Source organism: Callorhinus ursinus, unplaced genomic scaffold, assembly GCF_003265705.2.
Source record: "Callorhinus ursinus isolate GAN/ISIS: 27379988/994484 unplaced genomic scaffold, GSC_fseal_2.0 scaffold54, whole genome shotgun sequence".
Taxonomy (NCBI): Eukaryota; Metazoa; Chordata; class Mammalia; order Carnivora; family Otariidae; genus Callorhinus; species Callorhinus ursinus.
In genome coordinates, this window is record NW_027397116.1 from 9,175,982 (window position 1) to 9,196,367 (window position 20,386).

General features: G+C 38.5%; 1 protein-coding gene across 10 annotated transcripts in view; it reads left to right on the forward strand.

Annotated features, from left to right (window-relative positions):
* ESRRG (estrogen related receptor gamma) overlaps nucleotides 1-20,386 on the forward strand; it is a 616,331-nt gene that overhangs the window by 398,966 nt on the left and 196,979 nt on the right. The window lies entirely within an intron of this gene.

Consider the following 20,386-nt stretch of genomic DNA (forward strand, 5'->3'; position numbering starts at 1 on the left):
AATTTATTTTACTTTGAAAAGTGTCTAAAATTATATCCATAGTTAGCAAAAATAGTGAGTAATATGAAAAATTATAGAGACCAAGGTACACATTTAGAGAAAAAAATTCAAATATGAGGTTGTTTAATCAATTGCCCTTTGCCCTCCCTAATTCCAAATTATCACAGAACTTCAACTTCTCCAAAAACGTAACCTGGCTGTGTGAAATTGTGTTCATTTTTCCATAAATGAAGGAATCCTCTGACAATGCTTTCTTCATTGTCACTAACCTATTAAAATAGATCAGATATTTTGAGGAGGGATATTATGCCTGTAACCAACTGTTCATGACCAAAGAAAGGGACAGATATATATGGTTGATGAGAATCGTGTCTTCTTCCTATGAGAAAGTGACGGTATACAGTTGGTGCTGGGTCCAATAAATGACAGAAGCATCCCTTTATCCATAGACTTAAATGAGACCTGCCTCATCAGTCATGGGATCATAGTGTCACAGATGGAGAAGCAACCATCAGCTGAATTGTACTGAACTACACACTTGGCTAATTCATCTTACTGCTCTACACATCTAAGGAAAGGCTCATTCTATTCTTGGAGTCTAGACAGAATCAGGAGTTGGGCTCAGGTGGGAGCATGTGGCCGCCTTTTTCTGTCCTCTTCTAGCCATTCAGCAAAGGGAGGTGAGGAACAAATGGCCAATTTATGCACAGAAGCCCAAGCAGAGATTCTTTCCCAGGGTCAGAAATTTAGTATTCAGTTGTTCAAGTACATTTTAGATTTCTCTTATGTTCTATAAATGTCATTATTGTCTTTCATGCTCTGAAGAACTACCCATAAATGATTAGGTATGTCTCTCAATTCGTATGAACCATGAACTGGTATAAGCATTTTTTAATAGATAGAAATGGAGAGCAGATCACCTACTTATGTTAGCCTGGATGATGATTCTTTCCTCATACCTTTATATGGAACTGTTCGGTTGGTTAAGTCTGAAGAATGAGAAAAATACCAAGAGGTTAAACACTCAAATTGTATTTTTTTAAATTTTTTTTTATTTCCTTGTAGTGAACAAAACTTTAATGTCTAGAGCATTTATGAGGGTTTTAATGATTGGAAAATCTGTCCTGAGAATGTGGTCACCATATGTGACAGCCTTGCTTTCTGTCTTGTCTTCAGTTTATGGGGTAAGTTCGGTGATACTGTCTATTGTCTTTGCTTACATTATAGAACCTCTCTGCCTCCATATTGAGATAATCTGAAGTGTGGGGGAAATGCCTGCTCAGTTCTAAAACACTTCCCTCAACCCCCTCAATTGCAGCAATATTTTCTTTTAAAATTTCTGTTTCTATTCATCTGTTTTGCTAAGGGATCATTTACTTTGACTAGAGGTAAGTACCTGAGATTCATCCGTATTTGCATACGCAGTATATTTTAACCCCCTCTCAAATTCCAAAGATTGCCTTCAACTTTTCCTATTTGTTTTCCTTCTGTGTCTGTTTGTTGTACATTCTAGTTGAGTGCTTTTATGGTGTTTTCTTGATTGTTGTCAGTTTGGGGTACTCGCTGCTGACATTTTTGTTAAGTTAATGTCCCAGCACGAAAATCCATGGCAAACTGGAGTCTGGCTACAGGGCGTGGAAGATTCAACTTCTGTGTGATTGTGTGTAAATACAGTTAGTTAGTTGGGGGGGTTGATCAGATAGCGTGGCAGAAAGAGAGAGGAGCAGTACAAACTGTTTTCAGTAACTGTGCTGTTCATACACCTGATAAGATTGAGAGAGCTTTTCGAAATGCTGATAGGCTTTGAATAAGAAAAGAATAATCACTCTGCTACTGGCACCAGCTTATCGGAACGAAGTAAAATGCCAACACTTTTACATTAGCAAAAGTAAATGTTTTAGACACTCTGTGCCTTTTTTCATTCAAGTTAAATAGCAGGGGTGCTTTTGAGTGTGCCATAATGAATAGAAGGATTTATTACCTTGACTAAATTACAGGTGAATATGTTGATAAAGGAACCTTCAGCATCAACAGCAGCTTCTTTGATAAGCAGGTGCATCTATGCTGTACATTCTCTGGAGAAATTAAGTACGCCTTTTTCCACTCCAGTCCTATTAAACATCATTTCTGATGTTAGAAGATGCAGTTCTGTCCTGTGTCAGTCGAGTCCCCTTGTTTTCCAGCAGATGGGTGACAGGCATTTGAAACTTAGCTTATCAGACTTGTAAAATGCTAGTGTGCTGTTGTTAAATAAGTTAGGGCATGTGGACGTTTATGTCACTTGTGCTGAGCCAGCAAAGTCCTATAGAAGAAACCTTGGCTTTTTTTCTCAGGAATGGAATAAGGTTAATTATAAATTTAGAATGCTTTAATGAGCAGATAAATGCATTTGTCCAAGCCACAGCCCATTTTAAAACACCTCCCCTTACAAAGAGAGAGATATTGGTTTTGCTCTTAATATAAACCATTAACTTTCCCAGCTCAACCATCTTCTCTTCTTTGTAATTTGACGCCTACAAATAATTTGGTGTATTCAGATTTGATAAATGATAGTGCAAGAGCAGATTGATTGATTTTGGATTACTATTGATTACTCTCAATGAGATCACTGTGACACACTCGAATCAATAGGATTCGATTAAGCAAGGCACCACCGTTCTATACATTCAGCAGCAGTGGGGAATTCAGGAACAGAATGTTCACAAGCTGATAAATTGACAAAGCATTCAGCTTTAAATAGCCCTTTGTTCAGCACTAGTTCCTTAAAATATATTTCATTGGAAAGTTCGTTTTTGCAACTCTGGGCCTTTCTGTGGAAGAAAGGTCATCAGTTTAAGGTTTATTAAATTTTAACTAAAAACAACTGGGTTCCATTTAGGTGTAAAATAATTTAAGTACTTACTGCAGGCAACCTTCATGCTTTTGAGCTGTTGCTCAAAGGTTTCATTCTTTTATGAAGATGTCAATTGTAAACATAAAAATACATCACTGGAAATGTAATGGTTTAAGATTCAAACCGAAATAAAAATTCCTGCCCGAGGAAAGCACTATAATCAAAATAGGGTGGTCTTAACTTTCCACAGAAGTGGGCGTGCTTAGGAGCGGCCCTTTAAGGCAGCAACCGGTTCAACCCCTTGATCAAGCGCACACTGCTGGTGCTTTTCCTTCTTATCTGAGGGTATTCATCATGTTGCCACTACTACGTGCACAACACCGAATGTCGTTTGATTTCAAAGCTGCGACTACTGCTGATACACTGGAGTCTTTCTGTCCTGAGCAAACTTACAAAGTCGCCGGGGGAAAAAACTCATCCGTGGTTCAAGCCCTTCGGTGAAGGATTAAGGATAAGGTGTTTTGCCCTCATATTCCGTCGTGCTGCAGTCTTGGCGCTGGGACTGAAGCATGTGCTCTTCTGTTATGTGGGATTGCCTCTCAAAAAAGTGAGCCTCGGAGTAAACATTCCCTCGAAAATGTGAGCCATTGAATGTGCAAAACTTGATATCCAGTGAAATTTTGACTGCTATGGCCCAACCACCCCAACTTGTCACAGGTTCAACTTTGAAATATATACTTAGATAAATTGTCCCATTTTGATAATAATGAAACGAAACAAGATGAAACTAGAGGTGGCGCTCTGAGGGAAAGTCAGGAGGAAAGTCAAGTTGGGAATCATGCAATTCCCTGACAAAACTTTAGCCTTTTTTGCCTGAAAGTGAGATAATAGGATTCTAATTAGGTTTTCATGAAACCACATGAAAGTGCCATTTTTGTAGGTCAAGAAATGTTCGTCTATCAGCATTTTCATGTGATTCAGCGTAATAATTGAATTTCTTCCTATACTGTTCATATTATGTAAACAGATTGAAAGCGACAGCTGTTATTTTTTTTTTATTTGATTTTATGATGGGCTGTGTCAGGTTATGGGAGACACATGAGTTCTGTCTACAATTATGGCGAGTATATCATAGGATCATTTTTAACAGCAATTTTTGTTTTCTTTAAGACTTGGGACAGTACCCAAGTACACAGTATTATACACGCTGAGAAAGTCAGCATTTATCTGGCTTCTCACCTGTGGTAGCTAAGCTGCTTCTGAGAGTCCATGTGAATTTTCCCTCAGCTGAGGAAGAGCATGGCACGAACAAGGGAGTAGGCTCGAGTGCTGACCCTCCAAAAAAAAGCACATTGCTGATGATGGATAGGAAGCAAATTGGGGAAAAGATGCCAAAACCTCAAACGTTTCATCCTCGCTTTCATTCATTAACAGAACCTTAATATGCTAGTTAGCACTTTGCACGCTTCCCCCGAGAGAAGTATTAAAAGTATGCTCCATTAAATCTGTGCACCACTGAGGGTTAGGCAGACGCAGAACTCCCTGACTTGGCCGTGGAGCCCATGATGCTTTATTGGCTGTCGCAGGTAGAGAAGGCGCTTCGGGAGATGTAATAAAGCGATCCCAGAGTTCCCATTTGACCCCCCAGATGTGCGGCTCATCCTGGAGCTGTGCTGTGCTGGCCAGTAGGGGCTCTCTGTGCCCACCTGTGGGCAGAGTCTGGCTCCCCGGGAGGAAGGACATGGGCTCGGGGTCTGTAGGTAGGAGAGAGGGGCTCTAGTACCACCCCTGGCAATGTCAGCCCAAAGTGCATCCTGACGTAGGGTCATGTCAGGCCTGGGTAGGTTTTTCTCACTCTGGGAAAGCACACGGCAACCTGCATCTTGGTTTCAGAGCAGAGGAGGGTGGGCATCGTTTACTGGAAACTTGATTGAGCGAATGCCTCCAACTGGTCCCACTGTCAGTCTCGGAGTTTTCCCTCAGTAGTGTATTTCCCCCCTGTCTGTGGCACTGAATTTGATTTATCACTGGTGCTAAGATCAAAAAAGAAGTCATTCCTTTTGATGTTTGCCATTAGGCACATGCAGTGCAGGGTGGGAGGCTGGGGGAGAGCGGTCTTAGCCTCCGAGTCACTGTCCTGGTCACACGGTGGCCACTGATGGGGGAACATATATTTTGTATCTCTGTTCATTTTGGATGTAAAATTCTAGGAATAGAGAGCCTAGCCATAGGGCATTTTAAATTAACATTTAGGTTTGTTTCAGGTACAGATTCTTTTGGTAAGGACACAAAGCATGGCTGACACGTCCACCTGATTAGGACAACAATTTTGTTTTTACTGCATGGGCATTAATTTTACCGAAAGACATACAAAGCTAAGAAATATACATAAGCCAATGGGGTTCAGTCTTTCTTTCAAAAAAGAGCAAGTGGTTGCATTTATCGTTGGGTGGCAAACTGGGGGACATCGGAGCCTTATTTGCAAATGAGAGGAAAGATTTGCTGGGTCTGCTTGTCCCGTCTTCTGGACCCTGGTCAGGCTTTGTTTGCAGCTCTGTACGGTAGCTTTTGTCCAGCTTCTCCGGGAGTGGGATTTCTCTGAGCAGCGTGAGCCCCAGCCCATCAGCAGGCTGCTAGTCAGCAGCAGGTGTGAACAACATAAAACAGGATTAACACTGAACCAAAGTGTGTACTAAAAACAGAACCCCTGCCTTGCTTTTAAAAGGACGGCAGGCCTGGAAGATAGAAGCCACTGTGGTCCCAGTACACTCCGTGTTTACTAAACAGTGTTCAATGAACTATGCAAATGGCTCTGTTTAGGTGCGGGGAAGGCCTGCAAAGGATCCTGTTCTCTCTCTCTCTCTCTCTCTCTCACTTGCTTTTTTAAACTGTAAACTCAAAACTTAGGTAGAAAATTCTTCTTAGACTTTCAGAGGGGAAACACAAAACAGAACCAATGTGATCTGGATAAATCTTGCATGAGGATTATAGTTAATATTGCAAAAGTACTGTCCTTACTTACTAATTGAAGTTGATGGTTATTCAGTGTGCTGTATTTCCAACCTCTAAAAGATATTATCGGTTGGTTTATCCTACGATTTTTGGGTGTGTTTAATTTATGTGCCTTAATTTATATTTTTCACCTTTGGTAGGTGAACCACAAGGAAGTAAAATAAGTAATTTCATTAGAGATTGTACCCCCTCTCCCCAAATTCTTTTTTTTCAATCAGTGATACCTACATATGAAGAAGAAAGCCAGCCGGCACACGCAAAAAATCATAGTTAATTTAGGAAGACTGCCTGTGTTTAACAAATTGGGCATTGCATCAAATTTGTGACAGTTGAGTCACTTTATCAGTGTTTTGTTTAGGAAAGAGAAAAGTGGCACTTCAAAATCTATTTCTCTTTTTAAATTATGCTAACTATAGTATATACTATATATTTGGATAAAAATAAAAAATTTTTGAATTTGGATATCTATGTTTTATTAGGTTTAGATTAACTTGTGGAGCTTTAGGAGTTGGACACATCCAGGAGGGGTTCTGAAATTGGGAAACAAATCAATCAGTTACAGAAATTGTATTATATGTATAGATACACACACACACACAGACAGACACATGCCTTATCTATTCTTTCAACACATGTAAAACAAATGTAGGGTTTTTTTGTGTATATATGAAATGTCATTACTCTGATTTCTAACACTGCAAAAATATGTTCAACTATAGATATTGATATAAGATGTATCTGTTTGAGAATATCATATATACTTTACTAAAGGATAATTTTGAAATGTTAAAAATCACAATTATAATTACCATTCACTTTGAGTAACATCTGATAACATACATTACCTTTATTGTCTTTTATATCCAGGCCTTAAATTGAAATTACCTATTCATCCCTTCACTCTTTGCTTATACTTACTGTTTTTTATTTTTAAAATAGCAGGTTTTCTTAGGTGAGACTTTGCTGCTTTTTATTTTAGAAGGAATACTGCCTGCTGGTTTAATTGTGGCAGTCTTAACACACCTTGAATATACCAAGAATATCCCGATCATTATGAAATATATAAATTCGAAGATTACATTTTAATTCCGCAGTTCCTATCTTTAAATGTTAACTTATAGCCATTTGCCTTATAACGTGCTTCTTTCCAAGAAATGTCCATCCCCTTCTGTTTAGTATTATTAAGTACCCTCTGTAGTGTACATTAATTAGGTTGTGGGCAAATAGTTTAATGATAGTTAATGAAATCAAGTTTAAAAGATATCAATTTAACATTGATTTTGGAAGTGTATTTTTCATAACCAACTCTGGTGTCAAATTGATTGCTTATAGTAACTTTTAATGTTGCATCGAAAAAGATTACATGCATTCTTTGCAATCTTTTAAATCATTCAGTAATCAATTTAGTGCATTAAACTACATTTTCTTGATCATTCATTCAAAAATATTTGTGTACAAGCACTGTCCTGGGCACTGAGATCCTGAAATAAACGATTAAAAATTATAAAATGAACTTGGGTGCATAAAAACCACTTAAAAATGTGGCTTTTTATACCTGTGTCTCCAATTTCAACTTGGGTCAGTCTTCAGAAAACGATTTCAGGACTTTAGGTAGCAGGAGTTTTAAAAACTTAAGCACACTGAAGCTTCCCGCCTACTTTTCTGGTTTTGGCTTCTTAGGACTGATACGAAGTTAGCACCATAAACACAATTAGGAATGGTACATTCAGATCCTGAGTATTTCAAGAGTGTGACTGGGGGTCTTGGAGCAGTCAAGTTTGGTCTGTCCTGTCTTCCCTCAGCTGCAAAAGCCATTTTGACAGGGCTTCCTTGGGAAGCCTTCAAAGATTTGATCACCAAAGTTGCCTTTACATCTTAAAATGCTCTAAATTACTTGTATATGGTTTGTTTTTCGGACTGGAAATGAGAGGGGAATGAAATCTTTAAAAGATCACGTAAAAAAAAAAATGTCATAGATTGTAGGGAAAGCAAAGGGGATTTATTCGAACTCTGGAAGGGCTTATGTAGTTTGACTCCAAGGGAAAGGTTTGACTTCGTAAACTCATTCTAACCAAAATAAATGACTATTGAAAGGTAGTTTTTGTAGGAAAACTTTGCCCTTAATCTTGAGATAATTTCACAGCTAATGTCTGCTCAGAATTTCTGCAAAACTGGCCCATCGAGTTCCCAGAAGCCTGGGATTTCAATTTGCTTGTCTCTTTGCGGCATCTCTTCAGTGGATGCATTTTTACTCAAGTGTTTTATTTATTTATTTCTTTGAAGATACAGATTGGTTCGCTTCAGGTCATTAAAATTATTGTCTTTCACATTTTTAGGTGCTTATAATTAGATGATTAGTGAAGTTAGGTAATAAGATTTATATTGGCATCAGTTAAGTTTATAGAAGGATTAAAATCATGGTATCGTGGTACCATTGCCCATCAGAATATGCCAGAAATATCTCCGGAGAATTTTTGTCAAGTGTTTATGCTCAATTAAAATTTATATTACATGTTACTGAGTGACTGTCTCATGATAGCTTGGGCATCCTGATGTTGTAAGCTTCCAATTACAAGTGATAGGCAATGCGATTTTTTGTGTGTATTTCAGTACTATAGAATTACAAACTTGGGAGGGGAAATGCCACACTTTTGGAAATGACACCAGAAATATAATGCAAAGAGTTGTCCCAGTTCAGCTATAGCTAATATTTTCTGTAATGCCAAAAAGCTAAAGAATTGTGGTTTTTATCTCCTCCACTCGATAGATACATGCAAAGGGCAGCTTACCTTTATGTGAGACACTGCAGACGCAAACTGCATCATCAACTCACCTACGTTTTCCCTTCATTGGTGGTTTTTGCAAAATATTTGTGAAAATACATTTATTCCCCCCACAGTCTTCTTGACTTTTCCGATGTCACTCCCTCTAATCCCCCTTTCTTTATTTTTTATTAAGCTGAGGTAAAATTTTGCAGTGGATGATGCATCCTTCTTTATGCATAGTGCCAAAATGCATTGCGGAAGCTTCACCAAAGTCTTAAAAAAAAAAAGAAAGAAAGAAAGAAAGAAAGAAAGAAAGAAAGAAAGAAAGAAAGAAAGAAAGAAAACCCACTAACAAAGCAACGGCCTAAAACATCGGGGGTTGCTGGGGGGTGGGGAGCGGGGAGGAAGAGGGCAGCTGGTAATTTATGATTCCTCTAATACTGCATGTAAAGGATTTGCCAGCGCCCCACTTCCACCCCACCCCCAAACTACACACCGCTCAGTGTTAGGATGATGATAATGTACCTGGAAGGAAAACGCAGTCCATGCCGAAGCAAGCAGCATCAGACGGGGCGCCTTGCCATCTGCCCCACCTGCTGCTTTTCTGAGTCCATCTGGTGACTGCAGTAGCTCATTGTAGGCCTCTTCTGAGGAACATTCGGGCTGAAAAGCAGGCGGTGTGAATTATTTAGGTAGCTAGTATAAATAAATAGAAGGAAAGGAGAAGGGTAACAGGGGAAGGCTCTGAAAGCACCTTGTGCGTGTTCCCTTAGCCCTGGGTGCTTTGGAATGCTCGAATGCACGGAAGCATTTGATTTGCATATAGATTTAGATGTATAGATCATTGTGCAGATTACAACCCAATGAGTTTTATCTAGATTTAGATAGCGCTCAGCCTGCTTTGCACTTAAAATATGGCCAGCTTCAGGTAGGGAACCTTTGGGGACGTTCGGCATAAGTGAAACTGATGAAATGTAGTATTTTTAGGTATTGATTTAGCAGAAGTAAAACAACTATGTGTCCTTTCTGAAACATGATTTTGTGTGTGTGTGGGGGGGCAACACGTTTGACTTTTAGTGAATTGTGACTTACATATATTGTGTCCTTTTTTTTCCCTACTAGACAGAAAAATTCTTAGAATAAATTTCTGTGTTAATTTTTATTTGTATACGTGGCCAGTCAAAAATATTCTAGTTAGCTATTATGTACAAAACACTTTACCGAATTCAACGTACACTTGAATATATACTAAATATAAAATGAAAGACTTCAGTCCTAGAAATCTGTGTACGACTTTGTATTTTGGGGTCTGCATAAACCACATGGAGGGGAATTACCTGATTAATGCAAAATGAACTACTTAAATTGTAAACTGGAGTCAAAGAGTCATTTATACTGAAATACATAATTGAAATAAGGAAAGCTTATCATATGTCTCTAACAAGATGGGTTTATAAGGCTATACTTGTCACTGAAGTCTAGGAAGATCTAGGTTGTATATTCTAAATTGTAGGGGTGCCTGGTTGCCTCACTCAGTCAGTTAGAGCATGCTACTCTTGGTCTCAGGGTCGTGAGTTTGAGCCCCATGTTGGGCATAGAGATTACTTAAAAAAAAAAAAAACACTACACTTGTTGTCATGAGCACTGAGCAATGTATAGAATTGTTGAATCACTATATTATACACCTAAAAGTAATATAACACTGTATGTTAATTATACTGGAATTCAAATGAAAAAAATATTCTAAACTGTAAATGAAGATTTAGAACTGTGAATGGAATTGGTGGTCCCCAGACTTGAAACAGACTGTTCCTGTTTTCTTTTCTGAGACTCATTGAGAGGATAATATAAATTTAGGATGGGAATGGGGGCTTCAGTTAAATTAATTTATGATTCTTTATCTACTGTTCTTGTATTTTACTTTATAGATTAATACAGATGTATGGATAAGGTTCTATGTTATTTATAGCCTGTTAATTTTTTAACTGCAAGCCTAAAAAAGGGCTTGAGAGAGCATGAAAAAAAGAATGTTTTTGTGAATACTTTCTTCCCTGGTTCTATATGTATAGAAAGTGGTGTGACGTCTTGTGCTCCAGGATAGGCTGGAGTCTTTAGGGTTTGTTCACTCCATCCTATTTGATTCCATTCAGTTGCAAAGGAAAGTTAATGGATCTGCTTTTTTGAGCCAGTAAAGCTCTAGCCAGGCACTTAAATAAGCAACATCTATCTGGAGCAAAATATGCATGAAAATGAATCATACTGCTAATTCAAAATAGAACCAGTAACCCACTTCATCTTTGTTCAAATAAAGTACTTTTTATTCAAGGAAATTTATTTATAACCAGTCTCTTTCCAAAAAGTATTTGAGATGACTCCTTTTTATCTGCATTTGAAACCATTTTCTGGTGCCAAAGAAAATGAGGTATTTGTCTTCAGCCAAGTAGCTCCGTAAAATTTAAGGGCATTAAATAAAATTCAGGACCATTAGGCAATAGCTAGTTCATCCCTTCACGTGCTCTTTCATCTTTGGTCTTTGGCCTGACATTTCCTCCTTGGATCCCCCAGCTCGCTTTCTCCTCCACTGAATCACATGACCCCCTACCCCCAGCTTTTGAGAATATGCCATGATAAAAATACTCCCCCCGCAAAAAGAGTATATTTTTCCACCATTAGTAACAAGGACCTTTCCGTACTCTTCTTAAATTATCTTTTCCTGAAAAAACAGCCTGTTCCTCCCAGAGTCACTTGGATACTATTTCCTGCTGATCGAATGCTTCCTCTTGCCAGGCAGAGGACAAAGTTGACAGGTGAATTACTTAGAAGGAACGTGTATGTATTAGTGGTAGCCGTTAACTCCAAGAACGGAAATTGACCTCATGTTTAATTGGTAACTTAAGGGGACACTTACAGACATTTTGAGGCTCCATAGGTGTACAAAGTAATGAACTGTTTTAGAAAAAAAATTAAATCTATCTGTACAAGAACACAAACTTTTGGGGCGCCTGGGTGGCTCATTCGGTTAAGTGTCCGACTCTTGATTTCAGCTCAGGTCATGATCTCAGGGTCCTGGGATCGAGCCCCGCATCAGGCTCCGCACTCAATGCAGAGTCTGCTTGTCCCTTCCCGTCCCTCTTCTTGCGCACTTTCTCTCTCTCTCTCAAATAAATACATAAAATCTTTAAAAAAAAAAAAGAACACAAACGTTTTACATATTGCCTTCATTGCTGTTATTCACCACGACTTGTATTGCTCGTTTTTAAGATTTTGTTTTCATTTAAGATGTACAGGCAAGAGTCCTCCTGAGCATTATTTTATCTTTTTTCGTATCCTGACATTTGGGTGTTAGAAGGTCTCTCTGATCTAATCTGGGCAGGGCTAGCTTTATATTATCTTTGAATAATTCACATGCATATAATTTTGTCAATTTTGTGCTTGCGTTAGTTTTGCCTAGAACACACAAAAACTTACTTTACCCTATGATCATGATAAAAAGTGTATTTGTCATGAAAGGAGAAGTTTAGAGTATGTTTATTTCCATAAATTGCAGTGAAAACTTGGTAGAGGAACATGTATTGACACATCACACTTGCTATGAACATCACTTTTTACCATTTTACAGATTTTTTTCTTTTATAAGACCTCTCTTATAAGACCAGAAGATCCATAGTATGGATGTTAATTTTACTTTTATTCAGTTGGTATTTTCATTGAAAGTGTTACTTAAAGATCTGAATATCAACTTTTAGAGAAAGCTTTGTGCCCAAATATTTGCAAGGAATTTTAAGAGAGAAATTTCATAAGCTGTCAAGGAAACACCCAGAAGGAAATTAATTAGTGTTACTACTTGCTTTTTAGGAGTGTTGACTTTGTAATTATGTAGTCAGTTGGTGAATCTAATGATTTCATTAGAACCAAAAAATAAATAAAATAAATGTTAATGAAAGCCTTTGTGTAACATATTATATATTTCAAAAGTAAATCTCCTTTTAGTGGTTCTTCTTGAAATTCGCCATTGACAGTTTTAGTCAAATCAGCTATATTTATGGAAGGCTAGCTGCTTTAAATACTGCACTCTAATAACAGTTATGGTGTTATTAATTATATGGGATAAGTAGCAAATAGTAGCATCCATGTTGCTCCTTAATAGCCTCCCATAAAGAACTCTATTACCCCATTCATGGGGAAGAAGAGGGATAGTAATAATAAATCATGGGTATTTTTATGGGCTTATAAGTGGGGAGGTAAGGTGACTATTTGGGGTTTCCCCAAAGCGAGGCTAGTAATAGAATGGTGTTTACTTAAGCACTGAAGATAGTCAGCATGGCCTGGTCATCTTTTATTTTCGGATGCCACAACCGGCCCAGGTATGATGCCAGATTTTTTTTATTTTCCTAAAATATGTAGATTAGAGCTGGGTTGTATTTGATGGGATAGAACCGATGGCAAGAGAAGAGACAGATCTGCTGATGAGTGCAAACAGAAGGAGCAGCATCTGTGCACACACAGGGATGAAGCAGGTAGGAGAAGTCTCTCTGAGGGCCTTTCTGCTACCATTTCTTGTCAAGACCTGGCAGAATGTCCTACTGTTAATCTCAGGGTCATAGTTTGAGGGTCATGTTGGGTACAGGTTTTAAAAATAATGCAGTTTATTTTGAGATGGAAGATACTATGGTACTTTATTTTAGGATGGAAGATACTATGGTACAGACTATGGGTTTGGAAGCCAGAGAAATTTATGCTGTTCCTTAAAATATGTTAAGTTTAATGATCTAATAAAATATCATGCAAAAAATGCTTGGTGAGAGTGGACACTTAATAAAAATTTCATGCCCCTCCTACTTTGCTCTTAATAATGGGGTTGTTAGTAGCACTAGAAGGAAAGTACAAAACTGAGATTTCACTTCTCAAAGCCAAATTAGCTTCTTACCTCAACCGACAAATTCTGAAGTTGAAATGAGTCATAATAAGGATTAGTCAGGGAAGCTTGAATTGAACCTATTTCTCGTGCATGTGTGACTCCTTATCAGTCTCCTACTACTTATAATTGCTGGATTCACTTTCTGAAATTAGCAAAGGGGAAAGCAAAGGAAAGACAGAAACCTAGCCGCTTGCAATTTTCTTCCCTGCCTAGAATGTTAGGGTAAGAATAGGACTATAAAAATATAAATACTTAATTATTATTATTAGGGAAATGTAGAAATAAAACTATGAGAAAGTGTAGATTCTAGCAGATTAGAAAAGGTTCTCTTGTTTTTAGTTTCTCCTATCTTTTTTTTTCTTTTCTGTCTCTTCTATCTTTAAAAAGTATAGGCAAACCTCTCTTTTATATTAATCCAGTAAACACTGTAATCTGGTTTCTGAAGTTAGAAGTCCCTATAAGCCTTGTTACCAGTACTATGAGTGCCCAGCTCATATTTTTAAGAGTGTGAATGAGTGTGTGTGTGTGTGTGTGTGTGAGAGAGAGAGAGAGAGAGAGAGAGAGAGAGAGAGAGAGAGATGGTCCTCAATCTATTTCAGGTGAATTTCTTGAAGGAAGGGTTAAATCAACTGGTTGAGCTGATTTTACTCTCCAGTGGTGATATTTTATTTATATGATAAAATGCTTGGAAAGTGATTAATTTGTCAGGGGAACATCTTGTTACTATAAATTTGCTGAATATGTAATAAAATTGCCATAACATAGATAGGAAAATGAAGATTTTTAAAAACTGAAATAGCCAAAGGGTCTTCTGTATTTCCCTCAGTTTATTTTCACTCCGATTTCTCTCTTTAAAAACAACAGCCTCAAAAGAGCCCTAGCTTGCATTTGAGGGAGACACTGGAGCTGGTGAGGCAGGAAAAAGGGGGAATATAATGGAAGAAGCAGAGATAGGTTGTCGACGTTGGTACCTCGTTCTCTCTCCCTGGACCAACGATGACTGATACATCCATTAAATTTCAGCCCAGTCTGATTGACTGAATGGATTTATATAAATTAAAAAATACAGGTCATATACCTTTTCTGATAGACTGTAAATGAGAAATAGGAATTCCTTTCAACCCCAAAGGAGGAAATCCATAGGCGAGGCTTTCTAGTCAATAAAGCACTTATAGCATCAACTCTTCTTGCTGTTTGTACAATAAGTTTTAGTTAATAGACAAATATTATACCATTCTTTGCCTGACTCTTTTTAGTAAGGGGTAATTTGTAAATGAATTCACCCAGTGTTGGAGACTTTCCAGCTTTTGTTGCAGTTTGAACTTGTGCTTTCCAGACATGAAGGAGGCAGAAATCATTCTTTGCTTCATTTTTTTTTTTTTTTTAGTGTAACAAGTGAAAATGGTATTAGTTAGGGAACAATGACTTTTATTCACACCCATTCTCTCAGCTCCATGTCCATTTGTCCACTGGAATGAGCCACTTATCATGCTTCCAGGTTTTTCCTCTTTCAACATCAAGAGTTATGAGAGGAAAATTCCATTTTTTCCTGGCCCTCCATGACAGGCAGACTGAAGACTGTGGTCATTTGGATTAAAAACCCATCCATCACCACCAGCCGGCAGGGTATTATGATGTCTCCTTTGAATATATGAATTCCACACACCGCATGTTAGAAGTCTAAGAATGCCAACTTTTTGGGTAAATAATCATCCCATTGGTGATGTACAGTATACTTTGCCACCTTTTCTCACTTTTACAGCATTCTTGCCCTTATCACCCATCACATAAATCTTCTGCTTTCATATTTAATAAAACTACGAGGGTAACAACCCCTTGTACTCCGTATAGTCAACCAATCACACACCATCATTTGACTATCATTTTTTCTTTTCTTGCAACAGATATTTTAGTAGATCGTCTAGTTTAGGCTTGACAGCATATTTGATACAGCAAAGCAGGTAAATAAGTGGATGACCTTATTTATGTGCTGGCTATGACCTCAGCATGCAGTCCTCAGTTTCGTGAGGGTCTGTGGATAGAAAGATGGATGAATGAATAAAGTTCCCAGCATCAGTCAGCGTTATTATCTGAGCCTGCTCATCTGTCAGCTGAGTTTTGGAGAGTGGGAAGAAATATGTACATGTGGGGAAGGCTAAGACAGGAGTGACCATTTCTCAAGAGATTCATATTTTTGAAGCCTCCATTTTCCTGACTCACAGAATTTTGGGTTCCTGAGGCATGGGAGAGAGGCATCCCTCCACCTCTCACACGGAGTTTCTGAAGTGATGAAAGCAAACTCCTTACTCCACTTCCCAGTCCTGTCTCTGATCTCCCCCCACCTCCTGCCCAAGTTTACTTCTCACCATGGACCTTAGTTTCCTTATCTGAAAAGTTCATGTCTACACACTAACCTTCACTTACTGTGGGTTCTGTGCTTTCCCATTAAACAGGCTCAGATGGAAGCCTGAGGACATTTATGTCCAGGAGGAGCCTTGAAATCTTATGTATCTAACTAGTTAGCTACTATGTAACATTGGTCAAGTGTTTCATGAGAGACTGCACAAATTTTTCTCTTTTTTTATTGTCCCTCAATATTCCCTCCCGGACTTTGGGTAAGAACAAGACTATTCCTGCCCTGTCTGTTTGCCTTTTGGCAAATGGACAGATTGACTGTCGTGGGAGAACCTCGCACAGGGGGCAAGTGGAGGAGGCAGGGACTAAGGTCTCAGAGTGGGACCTAGCAGGTGCTGAGGCTGAAAACGATTGTCACTAACATCATGCCTTGGAGTAACTCCGGTTTTCCATGCTTCTTGCATGAAGACTCTGCCTCTAGTCAGAGGCATCACACCCCACCCCCACCCTGAAGTGGTAATAGGTTTATCCACACTGTCTCGTCTTGTTCTCCTTGTGGTTAGTGGCTGAAATGGTTGAATGTAGTTAAGTGGTTTCAGAAGTTGTCTTTAACTACATTTTTCCCCCAGACCTGTGTTAAATTAATTGTTATCTGCATGGAATCTGATGGAGGGCTCTAACCTCATTAGTTTCTTGGGTAGCTTCCACACAACTGTAATTCTTAGCATGGAAATTTTGACCTTCTCTGAAACTCACATTTTCCTTTGGAATAAGATCCCATTACTCTTCACAGCCAGCACCATTTCTTGCACATAGTAGACACTCACTAAGGATTTGTGAACTGATTTAAAGCTCTGCTAAAAACAACCTCTTAATCTCAGGTACGAAGAAGTCATGTTGTATGATATTGTAGAGCTAATGTTGGTGAAAAATCAGTAAAAGTCAGAATGCATTATCAAAATGTTTAAATAGAAGTAAATCGCAGGGCGCCTGGGTGGCTCAGTTGGTTGAGCGACAGCCTTCGGCTCGGGTCATGATCCTGGAGTCCCGGGATCGAGTCCCACGTCGGGCTCCCGGCTCAGCGGGGAGTCTGCTTCTCCCTCTGACCCTCTTCCCTCTCGTGCTCTCTGTCTCTCATTCTCTCTCTCTCAAATAAATAAATGAAATCTTTAAAAAAAAAAAAAAGTAAATCACAACAGATCTCTAAGTTGTGAGAACCCCAGGTGAGTATGGATTTATATTTCAGGACTAGGTACACATTTACTTTTAGATTTAATTATTCCAAAGATTAAAAAATGATATCTGTCCTACAAATGTATAGTAACAGTTTACATTTACATAAGGCTTTTAAAGTTTTTCGAAGAGTTTCGTATCTGTTTTCTCTTTTGAGTCTCAACATTCCCGTGCAGTAGGTAGTATAGGCATTAATTAGTGCCCTCATTTTAATTGAGATAACTGAGGCATAGTGAGCTAATTAATATATATTAATTTTATAAATTGATACAGTTAATTAACTGCAATAACTAATTGGCCAGGAAGTTCCACCTAATATCTAGCCGTGGTTTTCCATGCTGTGAAATAAGTCAGTTTCTCCTTATTAGAAGGCTGTAATCCTATTCTTGTAGCAATTAAATAATAATCATACTTTAGCCTTCTCCTTTCTCTGATATAAATAATATAGTATTTTTAGCCTTCTCCTTTCTCTGGTATAAATAATATAGTATTTTCTAAGTTGCTCAGTCATTTTGACTGTTTAACTTATTCTTGGTTCTTGGTCATTTAGGAACTAAGCTGCTTTTGTTTCATTTTGGTCACATTTTTGTTATTGTGGCTTCAAATAGTCATCAAGATAGATCATAGCACTTATTTGAGTATGCAGTTGTTTAAAAAATTAAAGCATTGAAAAATAAAATCTTGGGGCGCCTGGGTGGATCAGTCAGTTAAGCGTCTGCCTTCGGCTCAGGTCCTGGGATTGAACTGCGCATGGGGCGGGCTCTCTGCTCTGTGGGGAGTCGGCTTCTCCCTCTCTCTCTGCTCCTCCCCCATGTGGGCACGCGCGCTCTCTCTCAAATAAATAAATAAAATCTTAAAAAAAAAAAGAAAAAGAAAATCTTAAGAAGATTCAAGTATTAGTAATTATAGGTATAACTACAATTGACATATTTAGCTGGCTGTTATAAAGTATTGTTATGAAATCTCTGTGGTGCAGCATTTTATAATTCAGAGTACAGAGTTTAGACATAGAAAGTTCAAGTTCAAGTTCTGGCTCTGTCACTGTCCTGTTTCCTCATTTGTAAAGTAGACATAAAATTTGTCCCACAAGGTTGTCTTGAGAACCAGTGTGTGACTAACCTTTTTTCCCAGCATTAAAGAGAAAATGAAAAAAATGGTTTCCATATATGTTCTTGGGGCATAGGGGAAGTCATGTCAATGTTTCTTAGCATTATCTTGAGACTTCAGTACACTCTCTGAGAAGTAGGAGAATAGAGGATCATCTATACCATCGTCTTTTTGACCTTGACTAACTGGTATCTACAGTCAGAGTTTTGTTATTTAAAGTAATGTCATAAACACATATGAGCCAGACAGAGAAACCCATGTGATCAGGTTTATAATAACATTAATAAAAAATAACGATGCCTTCAATTGACATAATACCTTGCAGTTTATTTACTTATGCATTCAATACAAATCTATTAAGTGACAAATTTATTAGGTAGCTAATATGAGTTCAGCATAATACAAAATGCTGAAGATACAAAGTCAAATAAATAGGTGCTATCATCCATGTCTCCTAGGTAAATGCTAATTTAAAAAATACTATTTTGAGGGAATCCTGGGTGGCTCAGTTGGTTAAGTGTCCTATTCTTGATCTCAGCTCAGGTCTTGATCTCAGGGTCATGAGTTCAAGCCTCACAAGGGCTCCACAGTGGGTGTTGAGCCACTTAAAAAAAATTATTATTATTTTAAAGATTTTATCTATTCATTTGAGAGAGAGGACATGAGCAGAGGGGCAGAGGGAGAGGGAGATAGCAGACGCCCTCCTTCAGCAGGGAGTCTGATGCGGAGCTCGATCCCAGGACCCAGAGGCCTAACTGACTGAACCACCCAGGTGCGTCCCCCCAAAAAATTATTTTGAGATTATTGTAGACACATGCAGTTGAATGAAGTCTCCACATCATTCATCCAGATTCCTTCAGTGGAGATATCTTGCATAATTATCGCATGGTATAAGAACCAGGAGATTGATATCGTTACAATCTATACACCTTATTCAGATTTCAGCAGTTTTACTCCTGTGACCACCACTGCGGTCAAGATATGATCCCAGGGTCCTGGGATCGAGCCCCACATCGGGCTCCCTGCTCGGAGGGAAGCCTGCTTCTCCCTCTCCCGCTCCCCCTGCTGTGTTCCCTCTCTCACTGTGTCTCTCTCTGTCAAATAAATAAATAAAATATTTTAAAAAAATATAAAGAACTGTTTCTTCACATGGTGTTAATTTGTTTTTATATTACACTTTATTAAAAAAATTCTAGTTTGTCAAAGGAATTTTAGCTTGATTGATTCTTATATATTATGGATCACTAGGGGTGGAAAAACCTCTTTTGATAATGCTTATAATACTTATCTCCCTTCTTTTTTCATTCTCTATGCCACTATCTTCATTCAGGTTTTCCTCATCATTTATCTGGATGGATATAATAGCTTCCTAATTGGACTTTACACACTGTGAGTTCAGAGATCTGGCCTGTTTGTTTTAACAGGTTACATGCCTAAAATGTAACAGGGTGAATGAATAATGGGCAGTGCTTCAGCCAAAACTGTGTCTAATAAAAACACAAATTGTTCCTTTTCTCCGTAGAATTCTTTTTTTTTTAAAGATTTATTTATTTATTTGGGGGGGCAGAGGGAGAGGGAGAGAGAGACTCTCAAGCAGGCTCAGAGCTGAGTGCAGAGCCCAACACAAGGCTCGATTTCACGACCCTGAGATCCTGACCTGAGCCGAAATCAAGGGTTCCATGCTTAACCGACTGCGCCACCTGGGCGCCCCCTCCTTAGAATTCTTTTTTTTTTTTTTTAAGATTTTATTTATTTATTTGAGCAGGGAGCCCGATAAGGGGCTTGATCTAGGATCATGACCTGAGCCAAAGGCAGTCACTGAGCCACCCGGGTGCCCCTCTCCTTAGAATTCTTAAGCAGCTTCCCAGCACCTACAAAATGACATCTGTTCTGCATAGTGTAGTATTTTTAACTTTCCACAGTCTGGCCCAAACTTGCTTTCTGAACCCACAGCTGATTCCAGATGCCTTATAGTATTCTTCACAACCACAGCCTCCTTCCTTCTCTGAGCGTACTCTGTGCACTCCCACTTCTGGGCTATCCTTCTTCATCCTAGAATAATATCTTTCTTTTTGCTTACTGATATCCTTGTAAATTCAATGCTGCCTTTGCACATAATTTTCATTTGATCTTCCCATACCTACTGTGAGATACACTTGCCAC